At 41.6% G+C, this 22,954-nt stretch overlaps 1 long non-coding RNA gene across 1 annotated transcript; it reads left to right on the top strand.

Moving 5' to 3' along the window:
• Positions 1-6,525: 6,525 nt before the first annotated feature.
• LOC121572336 lies at positions 6,526-17,662 on the top strand. The gene is made up of 3 exons (XR_006001869.2): positions 6,526-6,905; positions 17,135-17,301; positions 17,475-17,662. It is a non-coding gene; the product is annotated as an uncharacterized LOC121572336 (long non-coding RNA).
• The last annotated feature ends 5,292 nt before the right edge of the window (positions 17,663-22,954 follow it).

Below are 22,954 nucleotides of genomic sequence, written 5' to 3'. Positions count from 1 at the left end.
TGATTTTTTTTACCATTGCTGAACCTGTGACCAGAAACAAGCTACATAGGGACAATACCAGAATAAATGACCTAGTGATCCTGGAGGATAAAACTGAAATTGTAACTAGGTTTGTATGGCTTGTTTAAAAAAGGGTGATACTATAAACTAAATGTCATTTTCAATTAGTTGGAAATGAGTAGTTGTAATCTGTATAAAGGCAAAAAGGCAATTTTTGAACAAAGGATGAGCCTTTCTTAATAATCTACTGGAGAACCATTTTGGGTTTAAATATAACTTATGTATGAGTGAAGCTTTTAGTGAGAGGTTTAATGCTTTAATATTTAATAATTTTAACCCCCCAAACTCATATTCATTATATAAATAGGCATGTTTAATTTTGTCTGGCTTAGCATTACAAATAAAATGAAATGTTTTCTGCTCATATTTTGTTTTAAACGAGTCGTCTGGAGTACATTTAATTTTTTTTACATTTTAGTCATTTAGCAGACGCTCTTATCCAGAGCGACTTACAGTTAGCGAGCGCCATTAGTAAGTAAGTAAGTAAACTGTGATAGGACCAAAGAGTTAATCAATGTGATTTTTTCTATGAATAGACAAGTATTTACCTCTCCATGGTGGTAGAATCTTATCTATTTTTGCAAACTTTCTATTTGAAATTGATTGTGGTAAGTTTATTTATATTTTTTGAGATATGAATACCAAGTATGTCTACTTCACCATCTGGCCATTTTATTGGTAAACTACAACATTTAACATTTAAGTCATTTAGCAGACGCTCATATCCAGAGCGACTAACAACTTGGTGCATTCAGCTTAGGATAGCCAGTGGGACAACCACTTTTTTAAAAATTTTATTATTATTATTAATTACTGTTATACTATTCCAGGTATTCCTTAAAGAGGTAGGGTTTCAAGTGTCTCCGGAAGGTGGTCAGTGACTCCGCTGTCCTGGCGTCGTGGCGGAGCTTGTTCCACCATTGGGGTGCCAGAGCAGCGAATAGCTTTGACTGGGCTGAGCGGGAACTGTGCTTCCGTAGAGGTAAGGGGGTTAGCAGGCCAGAGGTGGATGAACGTAGTGCCCTCGTTTGGGTGTAGGGTCTGATCAGAGCCTGAAGGTAAGGAGGTGCCGTTCCCCTCACAGCTCCATAGGCAAGCACCATGGTTTTGTAGTAGATGCGAGGTTCACCTGGAAGCCAGTGGAGTGTGCGGAGGAGCGGGGTGACATGAGAGAACTTGGGAAGGTTGAACACCAGACGGGCTGCAGCGTTCTGGATAAGTTGTAGGGGTTTAATGGCACAGGCAGGGAGCAAAGCCAACAGCGAGTTGCAGTAATCCAGACGGGAGATGACAAGTGCCTGGATTAGTGCCACTTTCTGTGTAAGGTAGGGTCGTACTCTGCGAATGCGATAGGAGAGACCATGTGAGGATATGACAGAGCCAAGTGACTTGGTGTATAGAGAGAAGAGGATAGGGCCTAGAACTGAGCCCTTGGGGACACCAGTGGTGAGAGCACGTGGTGCGGAGACAGATTCTCGCCACGCCACCTGGTAGGAACGACCTGTCAGGTAGGACGCAATCCAAGAGTGAGCAGCGCCGGAGAGGGTGGAGAGGAGGATCTGATGGTTAACAGTATCAAAGGCTGCAGATAGGTCTAGAAGGATAAGAGCAGAGGAGAGAGAGTTAGCTTTAGCAGTGCGGAGAGCCTCCGTGACACAGAGAAGAGCAGTCTCAGTTGAATGACCAGTTTGAAACCTGACTGGTTTGGATCAAGAAGGTCATTCTGAGAGAGATAGCAGGAGAGTTGGCTAGAGACGGCACGCTCAAGAGTTTTGGAGAGAAAAGAAAGAAGGGATACTGGTCTGTAGTTGTTGACATCGGAGGGATTGAGTGTAGGTTTTTTGAGGAGTGTTGCAACTCTCGCTCTCTTGAAGACGGAAGGGACATAGCCAGCGGTCAAGGATGAGTTGATGAGCGAGGTGAGGTAAGGGAGAAGGTCTCCGGAAATGGTCTGGAGAAGAGAGGAGGGGATAGGGTCAAGTGGGCAGGTTGTTGGGCGGCTGGCCGTCACAAGTCGCAAGATTTCATCTGGAGAGAGAGGGGAGAAAGAAGTCAAAGCATAGGGTAGGGCAGTGTGAGCAGGACCAGCGGTGTCATTTGACTTAATGAGGATCGGATGTCGTCAACCTTCTTTTCAAAATGGTTGACGAAGTCATCCACAGAGAGGGAGGAGGGAGGGGGAGGAGGAGGAGGATTCAGCAGGGAGGAGAAGGTGGCAAAGAGCTTCCTAGGGTTAGAGGCAGAGGCTTGACATTTAGAGTGGTAGTGTAAACACTGTGTCTTTTAACGATCCAATACGTAATATGGTACACTTGTCATAATTACGTTTTAGTCCAGAGAGGCTAGAAAAGTGATCAAGATCTTCAATGAGACTGTGCATAGATCCAGATTGCGGACTTAAGAAAAAACTTGAGTCGTTGGCATACAATGACACTTTTGTTTTTATCCCCTGGATGTCTAACCCCTTGATGTTCTTGTTGGATCTAATTTTAATAGCTAGCATTTCGATGGCCATAATAAATAGATATGGAGACAATGGATAGCCTTGTTTTACTCCTCTTAAAAGCTCAATACTTTCTGAGAAGTAACCATTATTTACTATTTTACACCTGGGGTTGCTGTACATAACTTTAACCCATTGTATAAGAGATTCACCAAAATTAAAGTAATCCAGGCATTTATATATAAATTATAGTCGTACTTTATCAAATGCCTTTTCAAAATTAGCTATGAAGACCAGGCCTGGTATCTTTGATGTTTCATAATGTTCAATTGTTTCAAGTAATTGTTGTATATTATCTCCAATATATCATCCATGTAAAAAACCTGTCTGATCAGAATGAACAATATCTGGTAAAACCTTTTTTATTCTATGTGCTATGCATTTTGCCAGGATTTTCGCATCACAACATTGAAGTGTAAGAGGCCTCCAGTTTTTTAAATGGACTGGAACTTTATACTTACCACCTCGGTCCTGTTTCAGTAGTAATGAAATCAGACCTTCTGGTTGAGTACCTGAAAGTCTACCATTTGTAGTAATTGAAACATGCTAATAATGGATCTTTGAGTACATCAAAAAAGGTCTGAGATACCTCTACTGGTATACCATCAAGCCCTGGTGTTTTTCCAGACTGAACATATTTAAATGCCTCAAAGTTCCTCCTCTGTAAGTTGGCCCTCACACAGGTCTTTCTGTAAATTTGTTAATTTTACATTATTATTATTAGGAAAGAAATCCTTACAGTTAACATCATTCAGTAGAGATGGAAGAGAGTGAAATTAAAACATATTCTTAAAATAGTTTGCTTCCTCTTTCAAAATATAATTTGGTGAATCATGGATGACTCCGTCATTGGTAACACATTTCTGTAAATTATTTTTGTTAGCATTTCTATGTTGAAGATTTAAGAAAAATATAATGCATTTTTTTTACAATTTTCCATCCAATTCAATTTATTTTGTGATAAATTACACTTGATCATTCTTGAATAAGTTCCACCAATTATTTTTGTTTTTCCTCTAACCTATTTTGTGCTTCTATGGTACCTGCGCTGTTATTTCCTCTATTTCCTTTATTAGTCTAATTGCTTTTGACCTAAACTGCTTTTGTTTTAATGATGAGTATTGTATTGAATGGCCTCTAAAAGTACATAAAAAAATGTCCCATACAATAGGGGGATCTGCTGTACCTATGTTGTGAAGAAAAAAGTCAATTCTGAATTATTTTGTCTTAGTTAAGAACAAATTGTAATCCAGTAAGCTTTGATTAAATTTCCAATATCCCCGTCCACGTGGAAATTCTGTAAGAGTTATATGGAGGCTAATTAAATGGTGGTCCGATCACATTCGGTCTCCTATTAATACTTTTTAAACTTTTGATGCCAGTAAGAATGAGACCAGGAAGTAATCAAGATGGCTAGCTTGATTAAGCCTCCTCCATGTACAGTACCAGTCAAAAGGTTGAACACACCTACTCATTCAAGGGTTTTTCTTTATTTTTACTATTTTCTACATTGTAGAATAATAGTGAAGACATCAAAACTATGAAATAACACATGGAATCATGTAGTAACCAAAAAAGTGTTAAACAAATGTAAATATATTTTAGATTTTAGATTCTTCAAAGTAGCCACCCTTTGCCTTGATGACAGCTTTGCACACTCTTGGCATTCTCTCAACCAGCTTCACCTGGAATACTTTTCCAACAGTCTTGAAGGAATTCCCACATATGCTAAGCACTTGTTGGCTGCTTTTCCTTCACTCTGCGGTCCAACTCAACCCAAACCATCTCAATTGGGTTGAGGTTGGGTGATTGTGGAGGCCAGGTCATCTGATGCAGCACTCCATCCCTCTCCTTCTTGGTCAAATAGCCCTTACACAGCCTGGAGGCGTGTTGGGTCATTGTCCTGTTGGAAAACAAATGATAGTCCCACTAAGCGCAAACCAGATGGGATGGCGTATCGCTGCAGAATGAAATGGTAGCCATGCTGGTAAAGTGTGCCTTGAATTCTAAATAAATCACAGACAGTGTCACCAGCAAAGCACCCCCACACCATCACACCTCCTCCTCAATGTTTCACGGTGGGAACCACACATGTGGAGATCATCCTTTCACCTACTCTGCGTCTCACAAAGACATGGCAGTTGGAACCAGACATCTCAGATTTGGACTCATCAGACCAAAGGACAGATTTCCACCAGTCTAATGTCCATTGCTCATGGTTCTTGGCCCAAGCAAATATGTTCTTCTTATTGGTGTCCTTTAGTAGTGGTTTCTTTTCAGCAATTCGACCATGAAGGCCTGATTCACGCAGTCTCGTCTGAACAGTTGATGTTGAGATGTGTCTGTTACTTGAACTCTGTGAAGCATTTATTTGGGCTGCAATCTGAGGTGCAGTTAACTCTAAAGAACTTTCCTGTGCAGCAGAGTATAATCTGAAATATTTTATTCAAATATACAAACGAGGCAATATCTCATTAAAAATGTGCATATTTGCATAATGCGCAAATACATTTTTCGGGAGTCTGGATAAAGTCAGTCTAAATATTTTGGTTTCATTTTGTTAAGACACTCCAGGACTGGACTTTTCCACAGCAGATTGTGGATAAATACTTTTTTCCATCTTTCTATCTGTAAAATACTAAAGACATCCATGTAAAATGCATTTTGCTGCATTTTTCCAAAGAAAATGTTATCTAGAATAAAAAATGGACAACATATCAACAATTTCCTCTAGGCAAGTCTGGAGAATATATCTAAGGATAACCACACAACATTTGGTAAATGCAGATGCTTCTGAAGCTGAGAAAAATGTGTTGGTGTGTGGGAAGAGTCTGACTGTCGGAAATGGCAGTTAGTTAAAGACAAATACACTGAATTTAGACTACCAAACGCCAAATGCCTATTTAGACCCAATCACTATTTCTTCAAAGTAAGTTACTAAATATAGTCCAGTTTGTAACATTCTCTGTGAAATGGCCTTTTAAATTATGCGTAATTTAATGTAGTGAGCTTGGAAATTATTGATATATGTCCTCCATTTTAAGGTGGTTAAAATGTATTAAAATGTAAATGACGGTAGTATGATAAACTAAAGAAAATATAAATGTTCATGAAGTTTTTGGCATTTATGTTTATCTTTTGAAAAAACTCACATTAATGGACAAAAATACCAACAAATCTCAAAATTGATAGGTAGATGCAAAAATGTCATTTCAGCCTGTGGTGCCTGACCTTAAGGGCAACAAAATGAGCAGAGATGCTGCTGGGGTTGTAAACTCTGGATTTGGAAACTAGAAGTGCTCCAGAGTAGAATGGGGACACCCTTTTATTGAGACACAATGCACAGGAAATTGTGTATGGTGATATGTATGTACAATTTGAAAAAACTATTTGGATTTAAGCTGATTGGCCACTCTTTAAGGGCCGCAAAATGAGCTGGGGATGTAAACTCTGTTGATTTGGAAACTAGAAGCACTCTTGAGTAGAATGGACCCCCCCCCTTTTATTGTGACACAACCTACAGGAAATTGTGTACAGTGCCATATGAATTATAGAACATTGTGTACAGTAATACGAATGGTCTAAATAACAATGGGATTTAAATGTGTTTTCTTTAAAGATTATTATTACTATTATTAATAGTAGCATTATAAATCATGTTTTGTCATTTGTATTACTGTTGTTACCATAACAACTATCTAGTAATCATTACTCTTAAAGGGGAATTTCACCCTGGCTCTGCCACGGCATATAGTCATTACTATATTAACAACATTACGTTTTTGTCATAAACATCACAATTATCCAAACCACAAACTAGAACGAGCACATTTTCATTTCACTGGTAGAATCGGGAAGTTTTGACTTCCTGTGTATTCGTCTGCTCATAATGAACCACAAAGTCCGGCATTCATAGCGAATGCAGATACCGGCCGCTAAAGTAGATGGGGCGTGCCCACAAATGGATGATGGCATTGTGTACTAAAACGAACAACACATAGCAATCTCATAACTTCTGCAGGCAATATATTTTATTTTTTGACAATGTTTGTTTTTCACTAGCGTTTGGCATTATGCCTGTGTGGTGTTATGTGCTGGCTGTGCTAATTACAAACAAGCACGAAAATGAGTTATCTTTCACCATTGTACCTACCAGAGATTTACCCAGATGCTGCCAGTGGCTTGCGGCTATCAAGAATGATGCACTTTACAGTGACCAAAGATTATCAGAGGGATTTACAGGCTGAACTGATGTGATGGGGAATCCATTTCGATGACAGCTGTGAAGTGATGCCATCCATTATTTTTTCTTCACAACAAAACGGAAAAGTCACTATTAGAGGTAACCTAACGTTAGCTAGCTTGCTAGCTTAGCTGGACTCGCTAGGTAAGTTAGCTAGCTAGTTAACATTACAGTCCTGTATTGAACTCTGAAAGCCTTCAGCTAAATCATAAAGTTATATTTTTTGTTATACACACTGTCAATCAATTTTGCCTATGCCATGGTAGTCACTGCTAGACTGGTAGCTACCTTCAGTAGCAGAGTAAACATGTTAGCTAACTTCAGTCAAAGATAGATTAACAAACGTAAACTAGCTAAAATTACCAAATATGAGTAGTTCAATCTGGTAGCCATCTATTCCACCCTTGTCTGGAAAACACTCCGTTATTAAAAATGTAATTGTCGATATAGCTAACTCACTCTCTGTTTGTGTGTTGGTAGCAATGCTGAATGTGTATAACTCGTCTATGGTTGGCTAGTTGGTTCTCAGCCAGTCTTAGCTAGCTAGCAATCTTGCTGCATATTTAGTGACGCTAGTTAACAGCAAGTTGGCAATATTGAAATGTCCATGTTAGGTGTGCTAAGCTAGCCAGTCTAATAGAGATCAGACAATTAGTGGGGTGGTTCAATTGTGTATTGTGGTGTATTTTGTTGTAGATGGTACCAACATGTGCTTCCAACCCCTAGCTCTCCACAAAGTGAAGGCAAGTTGGCAAAAATATTTACAAGCTGTTGGCTAAGATAGCTCAATTTACAGTGACCATGGCATAAACATGAATTGGCTAGTGTTTGTGTTATGGGGTTAGAGGTAGCCTGAGGACCACAGAGTATCTTCCAGACCTTGTGAGATGAGGAAGGGGGTTTTGGTAGTGCATGGTTGTGCTTAGAGAGCGATTGAGAGGTGAACTAGAGCGATTCAGAGGTATATTCACTCCCGAGTGGCGCAGTGGTCTAAGGCACTGCATCACAGTGCTAGCTGTGCCACTAGAGATCCTGGTTCGAATCCAGGCTCTGTCGTAGCCGGCCGCGACCGGGAGACCCATGGGGCGGCGTACAATTGGCCCAGCGTTGTCCAGGGTAGTGTTAGAAATTGCGTAATTCAAATCTGGTATTGGAATAAGAATCAAGAGATCTTCAATCCAAGCTTAATTTATTATATGCAAAATGTATGTATGATAAGTATGAAGGTTCGTATATACGGGTCCGCTGAGATACCACGCAGGGCACTCAGAGAACTAAACCATTGTTTACAGGTTCTTTCTCAAATACTCTGACAGAGTTCCCACCTCTTCTGTTGGCAAATCAGAGTAAAGGACTGAGTGTGGTTTAGACTTTACTCAGCCAATCCGTTGGCGCACGGGTTGGTCCCAACCCCTCGGCGCTCCATTTGTTGCACACTGTTGCCAGGCATAAGTTTATCATAACAACCTGTGGAGTTAGCACTTTTTTTGCAGTACCCATGTCCTTGGAAGGTTCACAGATCACAAAGAAGCAGTGTTCGTATCTGTGAGAAATACAAGTCTTATCTATAAGAAATACAAGTTTTATCTCCTCCTAGCCCCTAACGTTCCTCACATGAATCACAGCCTGTTATGTGAAACAATTTATATCAGTATAGTACACCCATGGTCATCATTAATGGATTCCTTCTAAGCTATTCATCACATACAAATCCAATTATTAGAAAACAAATCCCAACACTAGGGGAGGGGATGGCCGGCAGGGATGTAGCTCAGTTGGTAGAGCATGGTGTTTGCAACGCCAGGGTTGTGGGTTCGATTCCCACGGGGGCCAGTATGATTTTTTTTTTATAAATGTAAGTCGCTCTGGATAAGAGTGTCTGCTAAATGACTAAAATGTAAATGTATAATATGAGTGATTGAGAGTTGCCCTCTTTTCACACCTTCTTTTCACACCCACTTTGGTGACTAATCTTTCCTCTCAAAAGCAGCTCCCAATGTCCTTCATTGTCCCTAAACAATACACTAGCCGGTCCCTTTCGGTTGACACCTTTACCAACAAAGGTGTGTTGCCCTACGTCCCTTTCACAAAAAGTGTAAAAAGCTAACAGCACAACCATACATCCAGTACCAGCAAATATTCTGCAAGAGGACCAAACCACGTTGTTAAGAAGTCCAACACCACTTTCGGCAGAATCTTATCCAGCTGGCCGTTCACTGCAGACAGGACAAGACCATTCGCCATAAGCAAAGAGTCTCAGCTTCCCCAGCCCACCATGCCGAACACCATTGCCAGTGTACCGAAGTTATGGCTGCGTTTACACAGGCAGCCCAATTCAGATATTTATTTTCACTAATTGGTATTTTGACCAATCAGATCAGTTCTGAAAAAGATCTGATGTATAAAGATCTGATGTGATTAAGACCAATTAGTGGAAACAGATCAGTGTGGCTCAGCATAAGACCATGTAGAACAGGGGTCTCCAACCCTGTTCCTGGAGAGCTACCCTCCAGTTGTAACTAACCTGGTTCAGCTTATCAACCAGCTAATTATTAGAATTAGGTGTGCTAGATTAGGGTTGGAGTGAACCTACAGGACAGTAGCTCTCCAGGAACAGGGTTGGAGAGCCTTGATGTAGAACCACTATAAAATACATATGGAAACTTTCTATCAATCTTCAAAATGTGTCTGCCTTTATGGATTCACAGAATATATTTATATAAACTGTACAGGGCTCTGTAGCATCAAACAGATGTTAGACATTCAGATATCGAAATAATGTTTATTTGTCAAAATCAAAAATACACTATTTAATGCTAACTCAAGACAACTGGGCATTCAACAAGAATGGTATATGGTAAAAGCACATACCAAAATATTGTATGAACATGTAGAACAGTTCAGTGTGTCTCAGGTGTAGACATAAGTGCAGAGAACTGTTGCTACAGATTGTTACACCAGATAATGTGATTTACCCAAAGATCTTTGCCGACATCTTGTCTATTTCAAGTCTTCTCTCATTGATTGAGACAGGTGGGTGTCCACCCCAAAGTGCTGCATGTCATGATGACATAGACCTGTCTCGATCAATGAGAGAAGACTTGAAATAGACAAGATGTTGGCGTACACATTGTTGGATTACTTCATGGAGCAATACATTTATTTATTTTAATAACGGAGCATTTTCTAAATTCAAACTGACCCCCTGCAACTGGACAGACATTTTATGGGACTCCTGTTTCTCCGAATCGAGGACGAAGACCGCATTGCTAAGGTTGGTCGAAAATTCTCTGTGCTACACCAAAAAGTACCTATCCTGTAACTCCCAGTAATGGATACAAAACATCTTTGGTTAAATCACATGATCTGGTGTAACAATCTGTAGCTAAGATAACTGGTGAAGTTGCCATTCACAAAGAAACATACAGTAAGAATACAGTATGGTCAGTGTAGTAATGTTCAGGGAATACTTGTAAAGCTGTGGGAGGAGTGTTGTCATGATCAAATTGCCATTCAGCTTGTGTCATCTGCTTGAAATCCAGCATAATGTCTAATCCCTTGAGAGGGATAGTTCATGGAATACACTTCTGCTACTTTTACACACGCAGGCAAAGGAATTATGTTTCTGTATCTAGAATCCACTCCAGGAAGGCACCACACAGTATTGTCTGTAAGACAAAAAAAGAAAATAAATTATACTCTATTTTACAGTTTGAACGACAGTTGAACTATGGCAGCATAACATCAACAATAGGGTAGAGTAGTTGAATATGCATATACAGTTGAAGTCGGAAGTTTACATACACTTTAGCCAAATACATTTAAACTCAGTTTTTCACAATTCCTGACATTTAATCCTAGTAAAAATTCCCTGTCTTAGGTCAGTTAGGATCACCACTTTATTTTAAGAATGTGAAATGTCAGAATAATAGTAGAGAGTGATTTATTTCAGCTTTTATTTCTTTCATCACACTCCCAGTGGGTCAGTAAATTTACATACACTAAATTAGTATTTGGTAGCATTGCCTTTAAATTGTTTAACTTGGGTCAAACGTTTCGGGTAGCCTTCCACAAGCTTCCCACAATAAGTTGGGTGAATTTTGGCCCATTCCCCCTGACAGACCTGGTGTAACTGAGTCAGGTTTGTAGGCCTCCTTGCTCACACACACTTTTTCAATTCTGCCCACAAATTGTCTATAGGATTGAGGTCAGGGCTTTGTGATGGCCACTCCAATACCTTGACTTTGTTGTCCTTAAGCCATTTTGCCACAACTTTGGAAGTACAGTGGGGAAAAAAAGTATTTAGTCAGCCGCCAATTGTGCAAGTTCTCCCACTTAAAAAGATGAGAGAGGCCTGTAATTTCCATCATAGGTACATGTCAACTATGACAGACAAAATGAGAAAAAAAATCCAGAAAATCACATTGTAGGATTTTTTATGAATTGATTTGCAAATTATGGTGGAAAATAAGTATTTGGTCAATAACAAAAGTTTCTCAATACTTTGTTATATACCCTTTGTTGGCAATGACACAGGTCAAACGTTTTCTGTAAGTCTTCACAAGGTTTTCACACACTGTTGCTGGTATTTTGGCCCATTCCTCCATGCAGATCTCCTCTAGAGCAGTGATGTTTTGGGGCTGTCGCTGGGCAACACAGACTTTCAACTCCCTCCAAAGATTTTCTATGGGGTTGAGATCTGGAGACTGGCTAGGCCACTCCAGGACCTTGAAATGCTTCTTACGAAGCCACTCCTTCGTTGCCCGGGCGCTGTGTTTGGGATCATTGTCATGCTGAAAGACCCAGCCACGTTTCATCTTCAATGCCCTTGCTGATGGAAGGAGGTTTTCACTCAAAATCTCACGATACATGGCCCCATTCATTCTTTCCTTTACACGGATCAGTCATCCTGGTCCCTTTGCAGAAAAACAGCCCCAAAGCATGATGTTTCCACCCCCATGCTTCACAGTAGGTATGGTGTTCTTTGGATGCAACTCAGCATTCTTTGTCCTCCAAACATGACGAGTTGAGTTTTTACCAAAAAGTTATATTTTGGTTTCATCTGACCATATGACATTCTCCCAATCCTCTTCTGGATCATCCAAATGGACTCTAGCAAACTTCAGACGGGCCTGGACATGTACTGGCTTAAGCAGGTGGACACGTCTGGCACTGCAGGATTTGAGTCCCTGGTGGCGTAGTGTGTTACTGATGGTAGGCTTTGTTACTTTGGTCCCAGCTCTCTGCAGGTCATTCACTAGGTCCCCCCGTGTGGTTCTGGGATTTTTGCTCACCGTTCTTGTGATCATTTTGACCCCACGGGGTGAGATCTTGCGTGGAGCCCCAGATCGAGGGAGATTATCAGTGGTCTTGTATGTTTTCCATTTCCTAATAATTGCTCCCACAGTTGATTTCTTCAAACCAAGCTGCTTATCTATTGCAGATTCAGTCTTCCCAGCCTGGTGCAGGTCTACAATTTTGTTTCTGGTGTCCTTTGACAGCTCTTTGGTCTTGGCCATAGTGGAGTTTGGAGTGTGACTGTTTGAGGTTGTGGACAGGTGTATTTTATACTGATAACAAGTTCAAACAGGTGCCATTAATACAGGTAACGAGTGGAGGACAGAGGAGCCTCTTAAAGAAGAAGTTACAGGTCTGTGAGAGCCAGAAATCTTGCTTGTTTGCAGGTGACCAAATACTTATTTTCCACCATAATTTGCAAATAAATTCATTAAAAATCCTACAATGTGATTTTCTGGAATTTTTTTTCTCAATTTGTCTGTCATAGTTGACGTGTACCTATGATGAAAATTACAGGCCTCTCTCATCTTTTTAAGTGGGAGAACTTGCACAATTGGTGGCTGACTAAATACTTTTTTTCCCCACTGTATGCTTGGGGTCATTGTCCATTTGGAAGACCCATTTGTGACCAAGCTTTCACTTCCTGACTGATGTCTTGAGATGTTGCTTCAATATATCCAGATAATTGTGATTTCCTCATGATGCCATCTATTTTGTGAAGTGCACCAGTCCCTCCTGCAGCAAAGCACCCCCAGAGCATGATGCTGCCACCCCCGTGCTTCACGGTTGGGATGGTGTTCTTCGGCTTGCAAGAAACCCCCTTTTTCCTCCAAACATAACGATGGTCATTATGGTATGATGGTACAAAAAGTACGATCTTTGTACCCATGTGCAGTTGCAAACCGTAGTCTGTCTTTTTTATGGCGGTTTTGGAGCAGTGGCTTCTTCCTTGCTGAGCGGCCTTTCAGGTTATGTCAATATGGGACTTGTTTTACTATGGATATAGATACTTTTGTACCTGTTTCCTCCAGCATCTTCACAAGGTACTTTGCTGTTGTTCTGGGATTGATTTGCACTTTTCGCACCAAAGTACATGCATCTCTAGGAGACAGAACGCGTCTCCTTCCTGAGCGGTATGACGGCTGCGTGGTCCCATGGTGTTTATACTTGCGTACTATTGTTTGTACAGATGAACGTGGTACCTTCAGGCGTTTGGAAATTGCTCCCAAGGATTAACCAGACTTGTGGAGGTCTACAATGTTCTGAGGTCTTGGCTGATTTATTTAGATTTTCCCATGATGTCAAGCAAAGAGGCACTGAGTTTGAAGGTAGGTCTTGAAATACATCCACAGGTACACCTCCAATTGACTCAAATGAGGTCAATTAGCCTATCAGAAGCTTCTACAGCCATGACATCATTTTCTGGAATTTTCCAAGCTGTTTAAAGGCATAGTCAACTTAATGTATGCAAACTTCTGACCCACTGGAATTGTGATACAGTGAATTATAAGTGAAATAATCTGTCTGTAAACAATTGTTGGAAAAATTACTTGTGTCATGCACAAAGTAGATGCCCTAACCGACTTGCCAAAACTATAGTTTGTTAACAAGAAATTTGTGGAGTGGTTGAAAAACGAGTTTTAATGACTCCAACCTAAGTGTATGTGTACTTCCGACTTCAACTGTATGTGCACAGGCAGAGAGATTACATTTACAACAATATCTAGCCTACTAATATAAATAAATATGGCATAACCCTCAACCTTTGCACAGTGATCAGACCGTATAAATGTACCTAGGTAGGTAGGCAGACAGTATCTACCTACAGCCAGGTCTATCAGGCATGTTTAGGCAAATATTTTTTTAAAGTAAAACCAGCTTCAGTTTTAGAGATTTACAACAGTAAATTGTTGTACTATTGTTTCTCCCCACTGTTTACTAGTAAATTTAGCTAGCTAGCTTGCTTTCTGGATATACAATGCTTGATATTTACATCTGTTTGAAATCCTATCTTGCGTCATGCCTATCATTTTGTGAGATTGAAATGCATCCACAGTCATAATCATAACCAATGTCAACCCATGTCAATTATGTTACATAGCTAGCTAGTAAAATTATTTACAGTCGCTGATGTTACACATGTTCGCTAACAAGTTACAAATGCAAGGCGTGGCACATAACAAGTTAGCAGGCGCCAGGCTAATTAGCTAACCAACTCCAGTCATGTGCTAACGTTTTCTGGTAAACCTAGCTTTAGGTGGCTGGTTGTAATGTTGTAGCTTGCTGTTTAGTAGCCATATTTACGACTAAAAAGAGAAGAGGTTTTACAATTGAGAAACGAAAGATCTGATTGTAAAACCTCTTCTATTTGTAGTCATAGTGTTTAGCGAACTGAGCTACCTAGCTAAGAGCAAACAGAAAAAGTATTTGATTTTACCCCACTGTAACACAATAGTATGTTAGCCAGCAATACATAATATGGGTTTCAGTAGATAAACTAAAGTAAGCTAGCTAGATGGGTGGCTTGCAGGAAAAATAACTTAGCTAGGCACCGTATTTGTCATCTGCTCTCTTGGTGCTGGCTTCGGCTGTGAGCTTCTAACGTTAGCGAAATCCAACTCTTTGTTTCGAATCCTCTTTGCTATATTACGGTTGAAACATGTATGGTTGAATGTCACCATGTGGCTAATAGAACATCAAACAATTCTCCATCGTCCAATTTGTGTTGATGAGAGGAATCACTTGAAGCCATCGCTTCTGTTCAGTACTTTCAATTTTGTGTTGTTAGTGTCCGCCTCCTTTGAAAAAATGCCAGCCTTGGGGCAGGGACGGGGGCCAGAGCACTAAGCACCGCCCAACACAAGTTGTAGTCTTTCAGAGACTGGAAAAAATGTGTCTGCTTGTATATTTAGCAATGAATCCGCCTATAGGAACATCGCTGAAAAACATCCAATGGCTCCCCCCCCCCCATCAATACACCGGAAGCCGTCATAGGGTGTATCATTCAGCGCGTGAAGCCCAGACCTGCCTTCCTCCTGGGCAATTATGTGTAAAACACATCTCACTGGCCTAGAAATGCCTCGGACATGATGAAAACAAACCCAGATTCCCACAGGGTGAAATTCCCCTTTAATGGTGTTAACAATATTGTCAATGCTATAATATTATTTGTGAAGTCTGCTCTGTGGCTGCCCGATAAAGCAAGTTACAAGTTTTACAAAAAGACAACCTAAAAATAAGCTCATAATGTGTGTACAGTGAGGGAAAAAAGTATTTGATCCCCTGCTGATTTTGTACATTTGCCCACTGACAAAGAAATGATCAGTCTATAATTTTAATGGTAGGTTTATTTGAACAGTGAGAGACAGAATAACAACAAAAAAATCCAGAAAAACGCATGTAAAATTTTTTATTAATTGATTTGCATTTTAATGAGGGAAATAAGTATTTGACCCCCTCTCAATCAGAAAGATTTCTGGCTCCCAGGTGTCTTTTATACAGGTAACGAGCTGAGATTAGGAGCACACTCTTAAAGGGAGTGCTCCTAATCTCAGTTTGTTACCTTTATAAAAGACACCTGTCCACAGAAGCAATCAATCAATCAGATTCCAAACTCTCCACCATGGCCAAGACCAAAGAGCTCTCCAAGGATGTCAGGGACAAGATTGTAGACCTACACAAGGCTGGAATGGGCTACAAGGCCATCGCCAAGCAGCTTGGTGAGAAGATGACAACAGTGAAGGTGACAACAGTTGGTGCGATTATTCGCAAATGGAAGAAACACAAAAGAACTGTCAATCTCCCTCGGCCTGGGGCTCCATGCAAGATCTCACCTCGTGGAGTTGCAATGATCATGAGAACGGTGAGGAATCATCCCAGAACTACACGGGAGGATCTTGTCAATGATCTCAAGGCAGCTGGGACCATAGTCACCAAGAAAACAATTGGTAACACACTACGCCGTGAAGGACTGAAATCCTGCAGCGCCCGCAAGGTCCCCCTGCTCAAGAAAGCACATATACAGGGCCGTCTGAAGTTTGCCAATGAACATCTGAATGATTCAGAGGAGAACTGGGTGAAAGTGTTGTGGTCAGATGAGACCAAAATCGAGCTCTTTGTCATAAACTCAACTCGCCGTGTTTGGAGAAGGAGGAATGCTGCCTATGACCCCAAGAACACCATCCCCACCGTCAAACATGGAGGTGGAAACATTATGCTTTGGGGGTGTTTTTCTGCTAAAGGGACAGGACAACTTCACCGCATCAAAGGGACGATGGACGGGGCCATGTACCGTCAAATCTTGGGTGAGAACCTCCTTCCCTCAGCCAGGGCATTGAAAATGGGTTGTGGATAGGTATTCCAGCATGACAATGACCCAAAACACACGGCCAAGGCAACAAAGGAGTGGCTCAATAAGAAGCACATTAAGGTCCTGGAGTGGCCTAGCCAGTCTCCAGACCTTAATCCCATAGAAAATCTGTGGAGGGAGCTGAAGGTTTGAGTTGCCAAACGTCAGCCTCGAAACCTTCATGACTTGGAGAAGATCTGCAAAGAGGAGTGGAACAAAATCCCTCCTGAGATGTGTGCAAACCTGGTGGCCAACTACAAGAAACGTCTGACCTCTGTGATTACCAACAAGGGTTTTGCCACCAAGTACTAAGTCATGTTTTGCAGAGGGGTCAAATACTTATTTCCCTCATTTAAAATGCAAATCAATTTAAGACATTTTTGACATGCGTTTTTCTGGATTTTTTTGTTGTTATTCTGTCTCTCACTGTTCAAATAAACCTACCATTAAAATTATAGACTGATCATGTCTTTGTCAGTGGGCAAACATACAAAATCAGCAGGGGATCAAATATTTTTTTCCCTCACTGTAAAGGCCTAGTGTCTGAATGCAACAAAAAGAAAACAGCCCAGCGTAATGATCACACAGTTCACTCTCCGCCTCTCACTTACTCACTCTACTACTCACTCATCTAGTTTAGCTGTATGATAGTCACTTATTGTTAATTAGGCCTCTATTTCAGGAGAGGACGGACATGCATGACCTTCTGTTTCTCCTCTCTGCTGAGCCCGATCCGGCCCCAGCAGTGCAGCAGTCCTCCCTACAGGCTATCCTGTTCCGCTCTACTTTGGCACCAGCTTATGCCACAATGAAAGAGGATGGCTCTAAAAATCTTCTTTCTGGATAAAGGTAATGCAAATTATATCACACACATACTTATATGTGCGGGCAGTACCTCATTCTGTCTCACACACACGCACACAGACACACACACACACACACACACTTAATTTAGGTTAGTGTGTAGTCAAAGCTTTGTCATTAAAATAATATTGTGTGTCTCTTTCAAATCTGCCAACCAGGCTCGGTGGGTGACAGGTAAACGTGTCTCCACCGAGCTGTTCCAGGCCCAGGGTATGACTGGAGTGGCACGCTGGAACTTGCAGAGGCTGGTGGACTTGAAGCAGCCTGATGTGGTCCAAGTAATTATCACGCACATGTACAGTGGGGAGAACAAGTATTTGATACACTGCCGATTTTGCAGGTTTTCCTACATACAAAGCATGTAGAGGTCTGTAATTTTTATCCTAGGTACACTTCAACTGTGAGAGACGGGATCTAAAACAAAAATCCAGAAAATCACATTGTATGATTTTTAAGTCATTAATTTGCATTTTATTGCATGACATAAGTATTTGATACATCAGAAAAGCAGAACTTAATATTTGGTACAGAAACCTTTGTTTGCAATTACAGAGATCATACGTTTCCTGTAGTTCTTGACCAGGTTTGCACACACTGCAGCAGGGATTTTGGCCCACTCCTCCATACAGACCTTCTCCAGATCCTTCAGGTTTCGGGGCAGTCGCTGGCCAATACGGACTTTCAGCCCCCTCCAAATATTTTCTATTGGGTTCAGGTCTGGAGACTGGCTAGGCCACTCCAGGACCTTGAGATGCTTCTTACAGAGCCAGTCCTTAGTTGCCCTGGCTGTGTGTTTCAGGTCGTTGTCATGCTGCAAGACCCAGCCACGACCCATCTTCAATGCTCTTACTGAGGGAAGGAGGTTGTTGGCCAAGATCTCGCGATACATGGCCCCATCCATCCTCCCCTCAATACGGTGCAGTCGTCCTGTTCCCTTTGCAGAAAAGCATCCCCAAAGAATGATGTTTCCACCTCCACGCTTCACGGTTGGGATGGTGTTATTGGGGTTGTACTCATCCTTCTTCTTCCTCCAAACACGGCGAGTGGAGTTTAGACCAAAAAGCTCTATTTTTGTCTCATCAGACCACATGACCTTCTCCCATTCCTCCTCTGGATCATCCAGATGGTCATTGGCAAACTTCAGACGGGCCTGGACATGCGCTGGCTTGAGCAGGTGGACCTTGCGTGCGCTGCAGGATTTTAATCCATGACGGCATAGTGTGTTACTAATGGTTTTCTTTGAGACTGTGGTCCCAGCTCTCTTCAGGTCATTGACCAGGTCATGCCATGTAGTTCTGGGCTGATCCCTCACCTTCCTCATGATCATTGATGCCCCACGAGGTGAGATCTAGCATGGAGCCCCAGACCGAGGGTGATTGACCGTCATCTTGAACTTCTTCCATTTTCTAATAATTGCGCCAACAGTTGTTGCCTTCTCACCAAGCTGCTTGCCTATTGTCCTGTAGCCCATCCCAGCCTTGTGCAGGTCTACAATTTTATCCCTGATGTCCTTACACAGCTCTCTGGTCTTGGCCATTGTGGAGAGGTTGGAGTCTGTTTGATTGAGTGTGTGGACAGGTGTCTTTTATACAGGAACGAGTTCAAACAGGTGCAGTTAATACAGGTAATGAGTGGAGAACAGGAGGGCTTCTTAAAGAAAAACTAACAGGTCTGTGAGAGCCGGAATTCTTACTGGTTGGTAGGTGATCAAATACTTATGTCATGCAATAAAATGCAAATTAATTACTTAAAAATCATACAATGTGATTTTCTGGATTTTTGTGTTAGATTCCGTCTCTCACAATTTTTTAAAAATAGTAGAATCCTGCAGTACCTAGGGGTCTGCAGACCCTAGTTGAAAAAATAACCCTGCTGTAAGTAACACAACATAACAATCCTAGGCAAGGGGTAGTTTTAGTAATCGTTACTTAGCTAGCTAGCTACCTTGTACAGATGGGTCCCTCTGGGTTGTCAAATTCAAGGATGCAAATGTTTTGTTGCTACTAATCACTTCATACAATTAGATAGCTAACAGTAAGACATAGAGTTAGCAGGTGTTGTATAGTTCACTATCATTATGCACAATTACAGTGCTGCAGTAATTAGCGAGCTGGATACAATTTCGGTTTTGACAGCCCCCATGCCTGCTGGTTTTGTTTCCACTCCACTCTTCCACTCCACTACATCGGTATCATAAAATTAGCTATGCAGAAGCGTCTGGACACATGACGTCTGTACACGCTACGTCTGTCTGGTAAAAAAATAAAAAGATGTCTCTTCACGTGCTGCACCCTTTGGCTTTCCATAGTCCCGTTCAAAGCCCACGGCGAAGTTGACTCAAAACAAATGTAGGCTAGATTAAGCACGTGGAGTAATGAGTAGGATTCCGTGGTTTAACATGCAAATGTGATTGCTTTTGATAAAAACGCTTTTATCTGCCTTCCCAATGAAAACCAGTTTGGAAGATATAAAATATATGTTGTATGTTTCTGGATGATGCACCATGCTGCCTTGTTGACAACATGACCGAGTGGCCCAGATTACTGTTAGATTTGAGAAGGGCGCTCCTCCCTCACCGCTTTTGCCCGTTCACGTCACAGTCCATAGACTGGTGCATCGCGGCTCAGGTTGGTTTTGGCAGAAGTCCCATACTGTTTTTGAATGGGCGTCAAGCTTATATAATCATATTCATGAAAATTGGGTAATTTAGGATATACAGTGCATTCGGAAAGTATTCAGACCCCTTGACTTTTTCCACATTTTGTTACGTTACAGCCTTATTCTAAAATTGATGTAATCGTTTTTTTCCCCTCATCAATCTACACACAATACTCCATAATGACAAAGCAAAAACAGGTTTTTAGAAATGTTTGCAAATGTATTAAAAATAAATAACGGAAATATTACATTTACATAAGTATTCAGACCCTTTACTCAGTACTTTGTTGAAGCACCTTTGGCAGCGATTACAGCCTCGAGTCTTCTTGGGTATGACGCTACAAGCTTGACACACCTGTATTTGGGGAGTTTCTCCCATTCTTCTCTGCAGATCCTCTCAAGCTATGTCAGGTTGGATGGGGAGCGTCGCTGCACAGCTATTTTCAGGTCTCTCCAGACATGTTCGATCGGGTTCAAGTCCGGGCTCTGGCTGGACGACTCAAGGATATTCAGAGACTTGTCCCGAAGCCACTCCTGCGTTGTCTTGGCTGTGTGCTTAGGGTTGTTGTCCTGTTGGAAGGTAAACCTTCGCCCCAGTTTGAGGTCCTGAGTGCTCTGTAGCAAGTTTTCACCAAGGATCTCTCTGTACTTTGCTCTGTTCATCTTTCCCTCAATCCTAACTAGTCTCCCAGTCCCTGCCGCTGAAAAACATCCCCACAGCATGATGCTGCCACCACTATCCTGTAGGTGCCAGGTTTCCTCCAGACGTGACGCTTGGCATTCAGGCCAAAGAGTTCAATCTTGGTTTCATCAGACCAGAGAATCTTATTTCTCATGGTCTGATAGTCTTTTAGGTGCCTTTTGGCAAACTCCAAGCGGCTGTCGTGCCTTTTACTGATGGGTGGCTTCCGTCTTGCCACTCTACCATAAAGGCCTGATTGGTGGAGTGCTGCAGAGATGGTTGTCCTTCTGGAAGGTTCTCCAATCTCCACAGAGGAACTCTAGAGCTCTGTCAGAGTGACCATCGGGTTCTTGGTCACCTCCTTGACCAAGGCCCTTCCCCCGCCGATTGTTCAGTTTGGCCGGGCGGCCAGCTCTAGGAAGAGTCTTGGTAGTTTCAAACTTCTTCCATTTAAGAATGCTGAAGGCCACTGTGTTCTTGGGGACATTCAATGCTGCAGAAATATTTTGGTATCTGTGTCTCGACACAATCCTGTATCGGCGCTCTACGGACAATTCCTTCGACCTCATGGCTTGGTTTTTTCTCTGACATGCACTGTCAACTGTGGGACCTTTATATAGACAGCTGTGTGCCTTTCCAAATCATGTCCAATCAATTAAATTTACCACAGGTGGACTCCAAGATGTAGAAACATCTCAAGGATGATCAATGGAAACATGATGCACCTGAGCTCAATTTCGAGTCTCTTAGCAAAGGGTCTGAATACTTATGTAAATAAGGTATTTCTGTATTTTATTTTTTATAAATGTGCAAACATGTCAAAAAAACTGTTTTTGCTTTGTCATTATGGCAAAAGGAACAAAATGTATTTAATAAATTTTAGAATAAAGCTGTAATGTAACAACATGTGGAAAAAGTCAAGGGGTCTGAATACTTTCCGAATGCACTGTATGTAAAGTTATAGGGTGAATTCGGACAGAGTGGGACATCATAAACTGGGACAGCTTAATCCTGATGCATTTATTTCTTGGTCTGACAAAAGAAAATCTAAACTATTGTTACTAAACCCTTGCAGAGAAACCACATAATCAAAATCACATCACTTTGTTGTTGTGACATCTTAGAGGGGGGCAGAGCAAGCTTCAAACAGGAAGCTCACCCAGCAAAGCACATGGTAAGATTAGTGACATATAGCTTTTTTTCTGATTTGATATTATAAAACTGTCATAAAGAATTAACTGTGCCAAATTGTGATGTAAATGTGCATACTATGTACTGGTGCATCAAAATACATAAACACAAAATAGTCCAAATTGGTGAAGTGAAATGAAAAAAATAACGGAGAAGTGGTGCGTGCATATGTATTCACCCCCTTTGCTATTAAGCCCCTAAATAAGATCTGGTGCAACCAATTACCTTCAGAAGTCATATAATTAGTTAAATAAAGTCCACCTGTGTGCAATCTAAGTGTCACATGATCTGTCACATGATCTTAGTATATATACACCTGTTCTGAAAGGCCCCAGAGTCTGCAACACCACTAAGCAAGGGGCACCACCAAGCAAGCGGCACCATGAAGACCAAGGAGCTCTCCAAACATGTCAGGGACAAAGTTGTGGAGGAGTACAGATCAGGGTGGGTTATAACCAAATATCAGAAACTTTTAACATCCCACGGAGCACCATTAAATCCATTATTAAAAAATGGAAAGAAGATGACACCACAACAAACCTGCCAAGAGAGGGCCGCCCACCAAAACTCAGGGACCAGGCAAGGAGGGCATTAATCAGAGAGGGAACAAAAAGACCAAAGATAACCCTGAAGGAGCTGCAAAGCTCCACAGCGGAGATTGGAGTATCTGTCCATAGGACCACTTTAAGCCATACACTCCACAGAGCTGGGCTTTACGGAAACACGTTTACCAAACACGTTTGGTGTTCGCCAAAAGGCATTTGGGAGACTCCCCAAACATATGGAAGAAGGTAGTCTGGTCAGATGAGACTAAAATTGAGCTTTTTGGCCATCAAGGAAAAAGATATGTCTGGCGCAAACCCAACACCTCTCATCACCCCGAGAACACCATCCCCATAGTGAAGCATGGTGGTGGCAGCATCATGCTGTGGGGATATTTTTAATCGGCAGGGACTGGGACACTGGTCAGAATTGAAGGAATGATGGATGGCGCTAAATACAGGGAAATTCTTGAGGGAAACCTGTTTCAGTCTTCCAGAGATTTGAGACTGAGACAGCAGGACAATGACACTAAGCATACTGCTAAAGCAACACTCGAGTGGTTTA

The sequence above is a fragment of the Coregonus clupeaformis genome, chromosome 1, assembly GCF_020615455.1.
Source record: "Coregonus clupeaformis isolate EN_2021a chromosome 1, ASM2061545v1, whole genome shotgun sequence".
In the NCBI taxonomy this organism is placed as follows: domain Eukaryota; kingdom Metazoa; phylum Chordata; class Actinopteri; order Salmoniformes; family Salmonidae; genus Coregonus; species Coregonus clupeaformis.
This window is presented reverse-complemented; position numbering and strand designations above follow the sequence as displayed.